At 49.1% G+C, this 13,377-nt stretch overlaps 1 protein-coding gene across 1 annotated transcript in view; it reads left to right on the top strand.

Moving 5' to 3' along the window:
• The first annotated feature begins 2,511 nt into the window (after positions 1–2,511).
• Positions 2,512–13,377, top strand: part of PDYN (prodynorphin) — a 35,664-nt gene continuing 24,798 nt past the window's right edge. The window contains exon 1 of the mRNA XM_029612668.1: positions 2,512–2,567. The gene's annotated coding sequence lies outside the window, so the exon portion shown is untranslated. The remainder of the gene's footprint in view (positions 2,568–13,377) is intronic.

Here is a 13,377-nt window from a genome sequence, read left to right as displayed (position 1 = left end):
GGCGCTCACGTAGCTGGGTCTGTCTGGCAGGCTGTAAATACAGTAATAACTAGAAGTCCTAGAGAAACGCAGGAGCTCACGTCGCTGGGTCCGTCTGGCAGGCTGTAAGTACAGTAATAACTAGAAGTCCTAGAGAAACACAAGCGCTCACATAGCTGGTTCTGTGTGGCAGGCTGTAAGTACAGTAATAACTAGAAGTCCTAGGGAAACACAGGCGCTCACGTAGCTGGGTCTGTCTGGCAGGCTGTAAGTACAGTAATAACTAGAAGTCCTAGGGAAACACAGGCACTCACGTCGCTGGGTCTATGTGGCAGGCTGTAAGTACAGTAATAACTAGAAGTCCTAGAGTAACACAGGCACTCACGTAGCTGGGTCTGTCTGGCAGGCTGTAAGTACAGTAATAACTAGAAGTCCTAGAGCAACACAGGCGCTCACGTAGCCGGGTCTGTCTGGCAGGCTGTAAGTACAGTAATAACTAGAAGTCCTAGAGAAACACAGGCGCTCACGTAGCTGGGTCTGTCTGGCAGGCTGTAAGTACAGTAATAACTAGAAGTCCTAGAGAAACACAGGCGCTCACGTAGCCGGGTCTGTCTGGCAGGCTGTAAGTACAGTAATAACTAGAAGTCCTAGAGAAACACAGGCGCTCACGTCGCTGCTATTAGCTATTACCCATTTGTGTAAAAAATATCTGTGCATCCGATATTCACATTGTTACTCTCAAACATTAACGCCTGCCCTGGAGCAGGCATTAAGTCTTGAGGATCCCCTAAAGTTAACAGAAAAGCAGAAAATACTGCTTTTCCTTAGTTCCTCCAACTTAATATTGTGGTGATGTTAAGTCTGAGGAACCAAAAACAGGAGTAAAGAAAAAAATTGTTTTAAAAAAATGTCTTGCCAGCGGTCAGGTTAGGAAAATGGATGCTCAATTAATGAGTGTCCGTTTCCTAATCTGTGGCTGTGCACGGTTTTCGGAAAAGGATGCTCATAAAGTTGAGCGTCCGATTTCCTAACTCACGCGGAGCCCCTTCCCCAGGGCACCCAATGCCGAGGAGGTGCTAGGGACGACCGTGTCCCCCAGCGACTCGTTTTTAACGCGCAGTGGCAGCGCACACCTGGGAGAGCTGGATGGTTACGCATTAGGAAAGTGGGAGCTGAATCATGAGCACCTCTTTTTCCTATGCCGATATGGAATCGGCCTGACCGTCATGCGCTTTTTAACTCCCCATGCATTTCCATAGCATTAGTTTCCTCACTGAGAACTTAGAAAGTCAGTACGCAGCTTGAACGTGTGGCTTTCTGCATCAGCCTGATTGGTAGATATTTCGATTACTGCAAAGCTTTGTGGTTAGACAGAGGAAGGGATCGTGTATGCTCACCTGCCAGGTGGGGTAGAATATAGATGAGAAAGACAACCTGTCCTGCCTCAGGAGTAATATCTCACTCTGTAGCCAGCATCTGGGAGATATCCTTAGCAGTGTGGACTGCGAATCACATTGGTCTTTTTCTGTTTTAGTAGGTAGGGGCAGCAGGCATTTATTAACAGGTGCAATAAGATAAGGAAGACTTGGGGGTATCTGAGACTGCCACTTTGGGTTTTCACCCTGCATCTATCTCTTTTGCTAATGGTGCAGTGTAGGAAGAAGGCTCCTGGCTCACAAGCATTTCTCCTGCTCTCCTTCACTTCCAGCCCTGGATCCGTTGTTCCCTGGTTCTTTGTGTTTTCCAAGGTAATTCTGAATGGCTTGACATGTGGGGGTGGGGGAAGAGGCTGACAGCCTTCAGCTGTGAATGCAGTCAGGAGAGTAATGGGGACATGAGGGCAGAAGCTGCTATCCAGTGCAGCACAGGGTCAAGGCAAGGCGCAGAGGATGCTTCAGAGAGAGGGAGGGCAGTGAGAGGAAGACTGAAGGCTAGGAGCCAGGGGGAGGGCAGTGAGAAAGAGTGGCTCAGATAAAAAGGGGAAGAGGAGAATTACAGTGAGAGAGCTCAGGAGATGGAAGAGGAGAGAGTGCAGAGGGAGGTATTTGGGACATTTTCTCCCTCGCCTCCCCTGAGTGCTGGTTCCCATTGCTGATTGGCTGAGCCCGGACTGCCCGCTCATAAAAAGCGGGGGACGGAGGCTTGCAGGCAGTGCGGATCGCAGGGAGCCGCAGCAGAGGCAGCAGCAGAGACAGCAGCAGAGGCACAGGCAGCAGCAGAGGCAGCAGCAGCAAAGGCGGCAGCAGAGACAGCAGCAGAGGCACAGGCAGCAGGAGAGACAGCAGCAGAGGCACAGGCAGCAGCAGAGGCACAGGCAGCAGCAGCAAAGGCGGCAGCAGAGACAGCAGCAGAGGCACAGGCAGCAGGAGAGACAGCAGCAGAGGCACAGGCAGCAGGAGAGGCAGCAGCAAAGGCGGCAGCAGAGACAGCGACAGCAGGAGAGGCAGAGGCAGCAGAGACAGCGGCAGCAGGAGAGACAGAGGCAGGAGAGGCAGAAGCAGCGGCAGCAGGAGAGACAGAGGCAGGAGAGGCAGCAGCAGCAGAGACAGAGACAGCGGCAGCAGAGACAGCAGCAGGTTCGAGTCCAGGTAAGCGCTTTCCACTTTATCTCCATAGGACAAGTTGCTCTCCTCAGTCCTCGTTGCTTCTTCAGAAAGGGGAACTTTGCTCTTGACATCCCCGTGCTTAGAGATGCATGAGACGGGTTAGGCAGGATCGCCTTAGCCCCGCTCCTCCTCTCACTTTCCGCTTTGCTGGGATCTGCCTTGCCTTGTGTTGCCTGCAGTCCCGAGCAGGCGGCTGAGGACCTCCCCGGAAACCCGAATACAAAGCTCAGGGAGTCCTGGGACGGAGGGAGGCGAGGAGCTGGCCCTGTGCCTTGGGTGAACACAGAAAGTGGACAGCGACGTCCTTTGCACTAAAACCGTAAGGGACTGAGGGCAACCTCTCTGCACCGGGGGGGGGGGGGGGTGAAAGGGGACTCCACCTGCACCTGGGGGGTGAAAGGGGACTCCACCTGCACCGAGGGGGGGGTGAAAGGGGACTCCACCTGCACCTGGGGGGTGAAAGGGGACTCCACCTGCACCGGGGGGGGGTGAAAGGGGACTCCACCTGCACCGGGGGGGGGGGGTGAAAGGGGACTCCACCTGCACCGGGGGGGGGGTGAAAGGGGACTCCACCTGCACCGGGGGGGTGAAAGGGGACTCCACCTGCACCGGGGGGTGAAAGGGGACTCCACCTGCACCGTGCCTGGGGCCAAGGAGGAAACCAACAATATCCAGAACAGGCATTGGTGTCAAAGGAATATCTTTTGGCAGAGGGAACGAGTGGGAGACAGGGATGAGAGAAAAGTGGGAAATGTTAGGGGGGTCCAGGTCGTTTGCACAAGTGGAAGACGTTTAGGAGAAGGCAGGGCACTTCAGGGGGGCCCTGCCCACTGCCTCCTCTGCTCGGAGCAGACTGCAGCGACTCCCATTCCTCTTCAGCAGAGCTCAGTCCCTGCTGCAAACCTCCGCCTCGGACAGCCCAGTCCTCCGGGCGCTTCGCACTACAAGATGTTACCGTCCCGCAAAGACTGAACAGAGGAGGCTTGCGCTTCACAGATTCCACTCTGACCTGAGGAAGGGAGCGCCGACCCCCCAGCGCCACTCAACAACTGCAGTAAAACAAAGGCATTATATATACTTCATAAAAAACAAAATGGGTTAACCTTTATTTCTGCTTATTCACGTGAACTGACAGGGCAGCCACACTCCTTCACACCCTGCTCTGTGTTACTGCAAAAAGCACTTTTCAATCATTCCCCCAGCGCCTGCCCTGCAGCTGAATGCCAGATGCACAGAAAGAGTCCCCCAGTCCCTGGCCGGAGACTCCAGGCCACGTCTGCTTTCTCCTACCTGCAGCCCTGACTTCTGATTGCAGCAGAGAGACTGCAACAGGCCAGAAGGGACTCCCTGCAGGAGCTGGCAGCTGCAGCTCCTCAGCAGCACAGGGAGTCCTCACCTGCTGACTCCCAGTTTGGCACAGATCGCTTGGAAATAGGCCTTGAAAATCCAGGACTGGCTCAGCTGCTCCTTAGAGCCTGAATATTGCCGCATTCAGTTCATTCATATGCACCTAACTCACATCATGAAAACCTGCCGAGGATGCACACAGCACTGTACAGAGACACAGAATGGCCTCCTATTCAAGACACAGGCAGACAGACAAGACACACAGCAAAAACAAATCAGAGGTTTTACATTAAGTGAGCAAGGCCATGATTCAGGAGATTTATAGCAGGAATGAACTAAAGTAGCTGCTTGTAGATGGGCTTAGATTGTAAGAAGCTTTAATTAAGTAAAGTGCTAAAGAATCAACAGTTTACCTAATTGCTGAATAAGCCAAGAATTAAAACTTTTGTTCCAGAAGCAATTTGTATAAGAGCAGCAGCAGATGTGGTGCAATGGGTGAGGGGCAGTCAGTCAGTCCATCAGTCCCTCACATCAACCACAACTGAATTTCAAAGAACCTTTTTTTAAGAACATTAGAACTTGCCATACTGGGTCAGACCAAGGGTCCATCAAGCCCAGCATCCTGTTTCCAACAGAGGCCAATCCAGGCCTCAAGAACCTGGCAATTACCCAAACACTAAGAAGATCCCATGCTACTGATGCAATTAATAGCAGTGGCTATTCCCTAAGTAAACTTGATTAATAGCAGTTAATGGACTTCTCCTCCAAGAACTTATCCAAACCTTTTTTGAACCCAGCTACACTAACTGCACTAACCACATCCTCTGGCAACAAATTCCAGAGTTTAATTGTGCGTTGAGTGAAAAAGAATTTTCTCTGATTAGTTTTAAATGTGCCACATGCTAACTTCATGGAGTGCCCCATAGTCCTTCAATTATTCAAAAGTGTAAATAACCAAATCACATCTACCCATTCTAGACCTCTCATGATCTTAAAGACCTCTATCATATCCCCCCTCAGCCGTCTCTTCTCCAAGCTAAAAAACACTAACCTCTTCAGCCTTTCCTCATAGGGGAGCTGTTCCATCCCCTTTTCCTTCAGGGAAAAACTTTTACAATTATAAATCATTCTAACCATCAAAGTGAGAAGTCAAATTTTTATTTTTACTTGATGACTTATTGATGTATTTTTAGGAGGAAAAAGACCTCGGAGAAAGGTTAGTGTGAAATCTACACCTTGCTAAATAAACTCCATCACTGATCTTAAAAAAGCTCCTTTTGTATAAAGTACAAATTAATCTCTAAAATCTCCTCCATTTCTTTCTGTGGCATCTCCCAAGTGTTATCAGATGTAATGCCGGATTCTCAATATTCTGCCTTTCATGCAAGCCCTGTGTGCAGGCCAGGGTTTCTTCTATTCAGTGAATTATAAGCTTCAACATCGCTGCTTAGTAAACTGTCAAAGAAAATCCAAAAATGTACTTATCTCAGTAAACTATTGCCACTTAATCAACTGGTGACAATGTTTTTGCGCTTATCTGGTTCTGTAGAAGATGATGAAATTATGGGAGATTTCCTGGCCTTGCCAAACACCTCAGTGGCTCTGACGGACAAAATGACTAGGAAGATCCCCTATTACAGTGGCTAAGCCTTATAATGCAAACATAGTAGCACACAAGCAGAAAGCAAATCACACCTATGTCACCTACCCAGATAATAGAAGGAAAACAGAGAGAGCGAGAGAATGCCAATGTCTGTCCTAAAGCAGAAGAACTCTTAGACCTCCGGACGAGCTGTAAAAGCTGAGGCACATACTGATTACTATTCTATCACTTTGGGGTCTGTTTACCAGCTCCAGAATCTCATTTGTGCCCGTGACACAACAGCCTAAAACCTCTTGAGCAGCCAAAGAGTAAGGAGATCGGGATGGTCAGCCATGTCAAGGTTTCTATTCCCAGGCTGTGGTTGGTTGGATTGCTACTGCCCTGCATGTGCTGCCAATGCATTTTATAAATGTGTAAGAAAAATGCTTCTCCCAGAATGGCAATGATGATTTATGAGATTAATACGCATGAAGGTCTAGAAATGACAGAGATGAGTGGATGAGGAGAAGGCGAGGAGCATTCTTCTAACTGGGGGGTGCCACGACACTCAGTGTGGGTTGCAGTAGCTGCCATCCAGGCCCAGACAGAGAGCGTGCGGGAGGACAGAGAGCGTGCGGGAGGACAGAGAGCGTGCGGGAGGACAGAGAGCGGTGCGGGAGGACAGAGAGCGGTGCGGGAGGACAGAGAGCGTGCGGGAGGACAGAGAGCGTGCGGGAGGACAGAGAGTGTGCGGGAGGAGCTGCAAGGCTGTTCAGTCATAGGAGCCAGTGAGAGAGGGGGGGATGGATGGGGCTGGGAAGGAGAGAGGGGGGGGGGGGGGGCAGGAGTGACAGAACAGAGCAGGGATCATGGAAGGGGAATGAATGAACCAGGAAGAGTGAGGGACTCATAGGGTGGGGAGAGAGAGTGAACTGGGAAAGGCGAGGGGTTTGTTGGGAGAAGTGAACCAGGTTGAAGGGTTTGTGTGAGAGAGGGAGGTAATGGGTGGGAAGGGAGATTGAGGGGATCAAAGGGGCACTGGAAGGGGATGGGACTGGAAGAGGGCTGTGGCTTCCTTCTCCAGTACATCCCAATCTTCCCTCCGTCTCTTTCGCTCACATCCCCAACAGTCCCTTGGCAAAAGTGATCATAACATAATCAAATTTAAACTGGAAGATAATAAGTAAATCTGCAGCTCTAACACTGAACTTTCAAAAGGGAAACTTTGATAAAATAAATAGAAAAAAACTGAAAGGTGCAGCTGAAAAGGTTAAGAGTGCACAACAGGCGTGGACATTGTTTGTAAATACAGTCTTGGAAGCGCAGTCCATATGTATTCCGTGCATTATGAAAGGTGGAAGGAAGGCAAAACAATTACCGTCATATTTAAAAGGTTAAGTGAAAGAGGCTGTTTTAGCCAAAAAAATCCTTTAAAAATTGGAAGAAGGATCCATCAGAAGAAATAGCATAAGCATTGTCAAGTTAAGTGTAAAACATTGATTAGACAGGTGAAGAGACAATTTGAAATGAAGTTGGCCGTGGAGACAAAAACTCATAAAAAATTTTTTAAATATATTTGAAGAAGGAAACCTTTTAGTCAGTTGGACCTTTTAGATGATCGAGGGGTTAAAGGGGCTCTTAGGGAAGATAAGGCCATTGCAGAAAGACTAAATGAATTCTTTGCTTCCGTGTTTACTAATGAGGATGTTGGGGAGATACCAGTTCCGGAGATGATTCTCAAGGGTGATGACTCAGACGAACTGAACCAAATCACTGTGAACCTGGAAGATGTAGTAGGCCAAACTGACAAACTAAAGAGTAGCAAATCACCTGGACCAGATGGTATGCATCCCAAGGGTCTGAAAGAACTAAAAAATGAAATTTCTGATCTATTAGTTAAAATTTGTAACCTATCATTAAAATCATCCGTTGTACCTGAAGACTGGATGGTGGCCAATGTAATCCCAATATTTAAAATGGACTCCAGGGGCAATTCAGGAAACTATAGACCAGTGAGCCTGAATTCAATACCGGGAAAAATAGTGGAAAATATTCTAAAGATCAAAATCACAGAGCATATAGAAAGATGTGGTTTAATGGAACACAGTCAACGTGGATTTACCCAAGGGAAGTCTTGCCTCACAAATCTGCTTCATTTTTTTGAAGGGGTTAATAAACATGGATAAAGGTGAACCGGTAGATGTAGTGTATTTGGATTTTCAGAAGGCGTTTGACAAAGTCCCTCATGAGAGGCTTCTAAGAAAACTAAAAAGTCATGGATAGGAGGTGATGTCCTTTCGTGGATTACAAACTGGTTAAAAGACAGGAAACAGAGAGTAGGATTAAATGGTCAATTTTCTCAGTGGAAAAGGGTAAACAGTGGAGTGCCTCAGGGATCTGTACTTGGACTGGTGCCATTTAATGTATTTATAAATGATTTGGAAAGGGGAATGATAAATGAAAGGATCAAATTTGCAGATGACCAAACTTATTCGGCGGAGTTAAATCACAAGCAGATTGTGATAAATTGCAGGAGGACCTTGCAAGACTGGAAGATTGAGCATCCAAATGGCAGATGAAATTTAATGTGGATAAGTGCAAGGTGATGCATATAGGGAAAAATAACCTTTGCTGTAGTTACACAATGTTAGGTTCCATATTAGGAGCTACAACCCAAGAAAGAGATCTAGGCGTCATAGTGGATAACACATTGAAATCGTCGGCTCAGTGTGCTGCGGCAGTCAAAAAAGCAAATAGAATGTTAAGAATTATTAGGAAGGGAATGGTGAATAAAACGGAAAATGTCATAATGCCCTCTGTATCACTCCATGGTGAGACTGCACCTGGAATACTGTGTACAATTCTGGTTGCCACATCTCAAAAAAGATATAATTGTGATGGAGAAGGTACAGAGAAAGGCTACCAAAATGATAAAGGTGATGGAACAGCTCCCCTATGAGGAAAGGCTGAAGAGGTTAGGGCTGTTCAGCTTGGAGAAGAGACGGCTGAAGGGGGATATGATAGAGGTCTTTAAGATCATAAGAGGTCTTGAACAAGTAGATGTGAATCGGTTATTTACACTTTCGAATAATAGAAGGACTAGGGGGCATTCCATGAAGTTAGCAAGTAGCACATTTAAGACTAATCGGAGAAAATTCTTTTTCACTCAACGCACAATAAAGCTCTGGAATTTGTTGCCAGAGGATGTGGTTAGTGCAGTTAGTGTAGCTGGGTTCAAAAAAGGTTTGGATAAGTTCTTGGAGGAGAAGTCCATTAATGGCTATTAATCAAGTTTACTTAGGGAATAGCCACTGCTATTAATTGCATCAGTAGCATGGGATCTTCTTAATGTTTGGGTAATTGCCAGGTTCTTGTGGCCTGGATTGGCCACTGTTGGAAACAGGATGCTGGGCTTGATGGACCCTTGGTCTGACCCAGCATGGCAAGTTCTTATGTTCTTTCCAGCTCCCTACCCCTGACCCCTCTTTCCTCTTCTCATTCCCTTTCCTTATTCTCTCTGAATCCCCATCCTCTCCTCCCTCTATCTCTTTTCTCTCTTCCCCTCCTTCCTAAGATTCCCCCCACTACAATCTCCTCTCTTCCCATTCCCTTCCCCTCCTGTCTCCCCAGCTCCAATCACCAATATCTCTTCCTCTAATGAAGAATCAAATCAATTAACCGGACACAAATGTCAGAAAACGATATTGTATAGAATTTGAAACACATTATTTAAATTGCAAATACATGCGATGGCCGCTGTAAATGTCAGGTGAAAGAAAGGGCCTCCTGTTTCCAACAGACTTTTAAATACTTGAAAGCTGTAAATGATGCAGAAGACCCAAACCTTTTTTGATGGAAAGGAAGCTGTAGAATTAGGGGCCATGATATGAATCAGCAATAATGTGAAGGTGGTGGATGCATGGAGGTGAAGACAGAAACAGTGCGTGATGAATCATTACAGGCGGATTATAAGTACTGCAAATAAATAAATAAAAGAATGTGGGACAAACACTGGGGATCCCTTGTGGCTAAAGAATGGAAATGAAGAAAAGGGATAACATCTGTAACATTTAAAGGTGACATTTCTCATGGGGGTAACCTGCAGGGAGCGGCAGTTACTACCCTTAACAGAAACATGGGGGTAACCTGCACGGAGCGGCAGTTACTGCCCTTAACAGAAGACATGGGGGGTAACCTGCACGGAGCAGCAGTTACTACCCTTAACCGAAACATGGGGGTAACCTGCACGGAGCGGCAGTTACTGCCCTTAACAGAAGGCATGGGGGTAACCTGCAAGGAGTGGTAGTTACTGCCCTTAACAGAAGGCATGGGGGTAACCTGCACGGAGCGGCAGTTACTACTCTTAACAGAAGGCATGGGGGTAACCTGTACGGAGCGGCAGTTACTACCCTTAACTGAAGGCATGGGGTAACCTGCACGGAGCAGCAGTTACTACCCTTAACAGAAGGCATGGGGGTAACCTGCACGGAGCGGCAGTTACTATCCTTAACAGAAGGCATGGGGGTAACCTGCTTGGAGCGGCAGTTACTACCCTTAACAGAAGGCATGGGGATAACCTGCACGGAGCGGCAGTTACTGTCCTTAACAGAAGGCATGGGGGTAACCTGCATGGAGCGGCAGTTACTACCCTTAACAGAAGGCATGGGGTAACCTGCACGGAACGGCAGTTACTACCCTTAACATAGAAACATAGAAACATAGAAATGACGGCAGAAGAAGACCAAATGGCCCATCCAGTCTGCCCAGCAAGCTTCCCTCATTTCTTCTCTCATACTTATCTGTTTCTCTTAGCTCTTGGTTCTAATTCCCTTCCACCCCCGCCATTAATGTAGAGAGCGGTGATGGAGCTGCATCCAAGTGAAATATCTAGCTTGATTAGTTAGAGGTAGTAGGGGTAGTAACCTCCGCAATAAGCAAGCTACACCCATGCTTATTTGTTTTTACCCTGATTATGTTATACAGCCCTTATTGGTTGTTTATCTTCTCCCCTGCCGTTGAAGCAGGGAGCTATGCTGGATATGCGTGAGGTATCAGTTTTTTTCTTCTCCCCTGCCGTTGAAGCAGAGAGCCATGCTGGATATGCATCGAAAGTGAAGTATCAGGCACATTTGGTTTGGGGTAGTAACCGCCGTAACAAGCCAGCTACTCCCCGCTTTCGGGCCAATCCTGTATCGTGCGGTAGGAAGAGCTGCGTTAGTGCCTACGGCACCCGCGGTTACCGCCCGCACAGAGCAGCTCACCTACCGCGCGATCCTGAAGCCTAATTATATGTAAATGTAAGCCGCGTCCGAAAAGCCTTAGTCCCGCGCAACCCAGGATACTGGATAGAGCGCCTATACAGGATCCTGGGTGCGCGGGCCTAAGGCTTCACGCCACGCTGGTATCTGTCATTTCAAATGTCATTTGAAATGACAGATACCAGGAAGCAACGGCGGCGACAGCGCAGAAGCAACGGCGAAAGGACTTTTCAGTGTCCCCCCTCCTCTCGGAGCAGGGCGCGAAAAGCCGCCTTGCTCCGGGAGAAGGAGGGACACTGACAGCGACGAAGCTTTCCCCCAGCCCGGACACCGGCGAAGCCAGAAGACAGCGGCGGAGAAACGGCGAAACGACTGTCAGTGTCCCCCCTCCTCTCGGAGCAGGGCGCGAAAAGCCGCCTTGCTCCGGGAGGAGGGGGGACACTGACAGCGGCAAAACTTTCCCCCAGCCCGGACACCGGCAAAACTTACAATTTTGCAGCCATGAGCCACGAGCAGGAACGCGAAGATCTGGCTCCGATAGCTCCTCCCGACAAGATGGCCGCCTGCACGGGGAAAGAGTACAATTGGCCGCTCAAGACGTGATGTCGTGACGTCACGTCTTCAGCGGCCAATTGCACGCTTTCCCCGTGCAGGCGGCCATCTTGTCGGGAGGAGCTATCGGAGCCAGATCTTCGCGTTCCTGCTCGTGGCTCATGGCTGCAAAATTGTAAGTTTTGCCGGTGTCCGGGCTGGGGGAAAGTTTTGCCGCTGTCAGTGTCCCCCCTCCTCCCGGAGCAAGGCGGCTTTTCCGCCCTGCTCCGAGAGGAGGGGGGACATTGACAGTCGTTTCGCCGTTTCTCCATCGCTGCTTGTGCGCTGTCAGTGTCCCCCCTCCTCCCGGAGCAAGGTGGCTTTTCGCGCCCTGCTCCGAGAGGAGGGGGGACACTGACAGTCGTTTCGCCGTTTCTCCGCCGCTATCTTCTGGCTTCGCCGGTGTCCGGGCTGGGGGAAAGCTTCGCCGCTGTCAGTGTCCCCCCTCCTCCCGGAGCAAGGCGGCTTTTCGCGCCCTGCTCCGGGAGGGGGGAGAAGAGACAAGCGGCGAAACAACTTACTTGCACGGGGGAAAGCGGTCTCCGTGGCAGCCCCAGTCCTCTCCCCTCCTCCCGAAGCCAAAAAAAAAAAAAAAGCTTTTTTTTTTGGCTTCGGGAGCAGGGGAGAGGACTGGGGCTGCCACGGAGACCGGCACCCATGATCGCGGCCGGGGCAGGTGAGCGGGGGCTGGGGGAAAGCTTGCCACCTACCCTGACCCCTGCCTCTACCGCCTGGGTCAGGGTAGGCGGTAAGTTTGCAGGTTAAACGCGCGACAAAGCGGCAGGGAAAGGTAGCGGTAGTCGGGGCGCGGGTTACGGGATGCTAGGGGAATAGCTAATTCGCTCGTTTGCATGCAATATCGCGCTAATTCGCTCGTTTGCATGCAATATACATGCCGCGGGCGGAAGGGGTTACCCGGGGAATTTAGGACGCGGTAGGAGTAGGTTAAAGGGGATTCGGGATTGCAGGAAGGGCTAACGCGGCCGGAACGTGAGTTAAAAGCGGCTTAGGAGCAGGGTAAATGCAGCCGCACTTTACAGGATTGGCCCGTTTGTGAGTGCGAACCCTTTTTTCTTCTCCCCTGCCGTTTAAGCAGAGAGCTCTGCTGGATGTGTGAAGTAACAGTTTTTCTTTTCCCCTGCTGTTGAAGCAGAGAACTATGCTGGATATGCATTGAAAGTGAAGTATAAGAATGGAGTGATCAAGCTAGTTGAAAGGCAACAGGAATAGAGGAAGGTGGAGGTAGTAATTTGGATATTTGGTTTGGGGTAGTAACCGCCGTAACAAGTCAGCTACTCCCATCTTTGTGAGTGCAAATCCTTTTTTCCACATTTCCTCTTGCTGTTGAAGCTTAGAGTGATGTTGGAGTCACAGTAACCATGTGTATGTTTATTGACTAAGGGTATTGTCTCCAGGCAGTAGCCATCATTCTGGCGAGTCACCCACTCTTCATTGGCGGCCTCTTGACTTTATGGATCCACAGTGTTTATCCCACGCCCCTTTGAAGTCCTTCACAGTTCTGGTCTTCACCACTTCCTCCGGAAGGGCATTCCAGGCATCCACTACCCTCTCCGTGAAGAAATACTTCCTGACATTGGTTCTGAATCTTCCTCCCTGGAGCTTCAAATCGTGACCCCTGGTTCTGCTGATTTTTTTCTTATGGTAAAGGTTTGTTGTTGCCTTTGGATCATTAAAACCTTTCAAGTATCTGAAAGTCTGTATCATATCACCTCTGCTCCTCCTTTCCTCCAGGGTGTACATATTTAGATTCTTCAATCTCTCCTCGTACGTCATGTGATGAAGATCCTCCACCTTCCTGGTCGCCCTTCTCTGTACCGCTTCCATCTTGTCTTTGTCTTTTTGTAGATACGGTCTCCAGAACTGAACACAGTACTCCAGGTGAGGCCTCACCAAGGACCTGTACAAGGGAATAATCACTTCCCTTTTCTTACTCGATATTCCTCTCTCTATGCAGCCCAGCATTCTTCTGGCTTTTGCTATCGCCTTGTCGCAT

The sequence above is a fragment of the Rhinatrema bivittatum genome, chromosome 8 (genome assembly GCF_901001135.1).
Source record: "Rhinatrema bivittatum chromosome 8, aRhiBiv1.1, whole genome shotgun sequence".
In the NCBI taxonomy this organism is placed as follows: Eukaryota; Metazoa; Chordata; class Amphibia; order Gymnophiona; family Rhinatrematidae; genus Rhinatrema; species Rhinatrema bivittatum.
The sequence above is the reverse complement of the archived record's forward strand: the minus strand, read 5'-3'. Positions and strand labels throughout refer to the sequence as shown.